The sequence below is a fragment of the Palaemon carinicauda genome, chromosome 1 (assembly GCF_036898095.1).
Source record: "Palaemon carinicauda isolate YSFRI2023 chromosome 1, ASM3689809v2, whole genome shotgun sequence".
NCBI lineage: Eukaryota > Metazoa > Arthropoda > Malacostraca > Decapoda > Palaemonidae > Palaemon > Palaemon carinicauda.
In genome coordinates this window covers 234,091,176-234,094,735 of record NC_090725.1, presented here as the reverse complement: position 1 = coordinate 234,094,735, position 3,560 = coordinate 234,091,176, and positions in this window count along the sequence as shown.

Sequence of the window (3,560 nt, the reverse complement as noted above, 5' to 3'; positions counted from 1 at the left end):
TAAAAAGATTTTCATACCTTAGACTGATCTGCTCCAGAGTCTTTTAAGACATTAAACATAAATTTCTAGAATCTTTAATATTGACAGTGAAGGTCATACTTCAACCTCATTCACTGGACATTAACTTGGAAATATTAATTGGCATGGGATTGATTTATAAATTTGGCCTGTATGGTCATTCAATACACGAGTAAGGTAAAATTCTTGTCTGTAATTCCAACCGAAATGTTCTATTACTTTTACTGCATAGATATCAATAGCAGACTTACTACTCCCCTTTCCTTTGTACTATATACTCTAAAACTGGTCACAACAGTCGTGTGAAAACCCTGTTCTCTACCAAAATAGTTGTCAGAAAAGAGGTATGTCATCTAAAGATCAGAAAAAAATCACCAGCAACAAAGCACAATTAACAAGTGACAAAAAAACCCGGCTTTTCCCTTTTTCTCGCAAATTGAGGATGACTGCAAAACTTTTTAAGCGCCTGAAACGGAATAGGAAGGTCTGGATATGCATATCTGACCCACTATCGTCAGCACACAACACCAAAGGGACCCTTCACTCTGGCACTGTGAGTGCGTGAGAGCCGATTCTGTCACCATCTCAAGCCCATCTCTGGCTCAACCAATTGCGACATAGACGAGTAAGTTTACTTTCAGTTTCCCAAGTTATTTCTCTGTTTTACGTCCAACATCCATTCCAGGGATCTGTGAAATCGTTTCCTTGGGTTGAGCCTTTTCTTGCGCTTTAAACATCGCTACCTATGGAATATTTACATAGCAAGTACTGGGTCCAGGTGCTTCGCTCGCTTTTGCCTTCCTACATTTCTACCCAGAATACTTGAATTCTAATTTTATAGGTTAAAAGGAAGTAAAATGGTTGCCGCTAATCATAAATCATGTACACTGATTTAGAATACGACCAGTATTCAATTTGATGATCTCTCTCTCTCTCTCTCTCTCTCTCTCTCTCTCTCTCTCTCTCTCTCTCTCTCTCTCTCTCTCTCTCTCTCTCTCAGAATATTGAGATGAAACTAATTTCACATATGTTCGAGCCCTTTTAAAGTATTCACTTCTTAACAACACAACTCATTTATATGTGAAGTGACATGTTTACTCATTTCAGACTCGGCTATTCTTTTTATTTTAAGGTGATGGTATATTCTTACGGATGAATTAAACTATACGAAACACTTCAACATAAAAGTTGAAATGAAACATTTGACAGAGATGCTTAGCCGAGGATATTCGTTAGGAGTATAAAATGTTCTCTGAACTCCAAAGCAAAAAATACATATGCATTATTATTCTGCATTTTGATAAGGCATTACCACATACTCGATAAGATTAAAGCACAAGTCACACGGAAAAAGCCAAGAGGAGATCTGCATTTTTTTTTAAATCCAATGTCATTGTTTTCATTTCAAACTCCCCGTCATTTTGAAAGTGCTCTCCTATGACAGAGAGAGAGAGAGAGAGAGAGAGAGAGAGAGAGAGAGAGAGAGAGAGAGAGAGAGAGAGAGAGAGAGAGAGAGAAGTTATAGTAAAGCTACATTACTAAGCAAACGTAATCCATACTTGTTTCGTGACTTCGAAAGAACGTCTATATTGAAAAATAATTATCTATAGCATGTCAATATTTCAAATTTCGATATAAATGCTTGATCTACCTAAATACAGGTGTCTAAAATTTAGAACTTTATATCAAATTTAAAATAAAAACACATGCATCATATGAGAAAAAAAAGCAAGGAGACGGTAACAGCAGTTTCTCAAAATCTAAAGGTAATAAAAAAACTTGCAACACCTTAAATTTATATGAAAATATATGTACAGTTAAGCAGTGTTTTTCTCTACAGCTTTCACCTTGAAAATGTCAAATGGAAATGAATACACACCAATAAGCTTTCATCTGCAAAAAAAAAAAAAAAAAAAAAAAAAAATGTTAAATCCAATATTATTAAATTTCTTGCACAGTAAGCCAGAATGCATTTTGAATTATGTATACAGTACATCAACAGCAAAAGTAAAAAAAAAAAATTGCTGAAACCTGTAAAGGGATAGAAAATCTTTGTTGTACTCACATGAGAAATAACTTGTTGCTTAATCGCGCAAGGGGGAAGTTGAAATGACTACTGTACAAGGAGGTGTGAAAAAAAAAGGGGAAATTTCTCAGCTCAGTCAAATAAGACAATGTTCTGCATGGCAATCTTGTACCTAGGATGTGAAGATGATACACTGTAAATGTAACTTGTTTTCATCTAGAACAATAAAATCGCTATAAATTGCTGAAGCGAAATAAACAAACATAGGCACCTGAATTAGCAAGCCTAAATGAATGAATACCTCCCACGCCTAAATTTTAAATCTAGTAATGGAAGAATTTAATACTAACCCATACTGCTTTTTCAATAATTATTGGTTTCTGAAAGCGGGAACCTTTTTAACGTGAAATTTCACTCATGAGGACATTGCCAGGAGATGCAGTTTCTACTACGTTGCCAAAATATCCTGAACATAAACTCTGAAATTAGTATGACCTGGTAGTTTTTATAGAATGAACCTTTTGCCATAGGAATAAGCGCTAGTAGCAAGTATAGTTTTTACTTTACACCAAAGTAAAATGCATCACTTTGCAGCAATTTCTTTTTTGAAAAAAAATAAATTACCTTACTTGGAGGGAAATAGAAAAGTAAACAGGTATCATAAAAATCCATTGAATTTGGGGTATCAAAATATTTCTGTACAAAAAATAAATGAAATGCAAATGACAGGAGTTTTCCAAAATACAAAAGAAATACCACACACCCATAAAATTATGACCTTAGTTTAAGCATTGACAACGATCACTTTGAAAACTACGCAGTGGCAATGAACTTCAGTGCAAGGTCTTAAAACAGATAGATAACTCGCATTCAATCACCGAAAAGATTTTTAGTGGATACACAGCTTGCACATATATTTCAACAAATAAAATTATACATTAATCAATTTCAATTTAGCATGGTAACTAATTTACGATGAAAGGATAACAATTATTTACATCAAGCATCTGCCTTAACAGCCTAATGCTTGTGCTAAGATAAAAAAAAAAGGGGGGGGGGGGAACAGGAGGGGAGAGACAAACAGAAACTAATCTGAATGACTGGCAGTCAACTGATTAGTGAAAAACTTTCTAATTTCTATGCAGATCTCAGGGAAGGTAAAAAATTATCCTAAACACAATCTAAAACACAAGTTTCATTTACTCTCATTATCTTTCGCTCACACTTACTCTGAACTTTAACCTCTTGCACGAATTTTCTAACTCGCCCATCTCCCGATAAGTACAGTATTATTCCCAAATATTTTTCTTGTCCACATACTCGCGCCTACATCAATTAACCTTTGACCTTATGAACTTCAACCCCATCATAACAGATTTTGAACAGCCAAAATGACGTAACATACACAATGTACTTACACATGTCCTATGAACGAATGGAAATTTTGAAAAACTAATAACTAGGGGAAAACAGAAATATAAAGTTAATTTCTTGTGTACATAAACATAAATATATA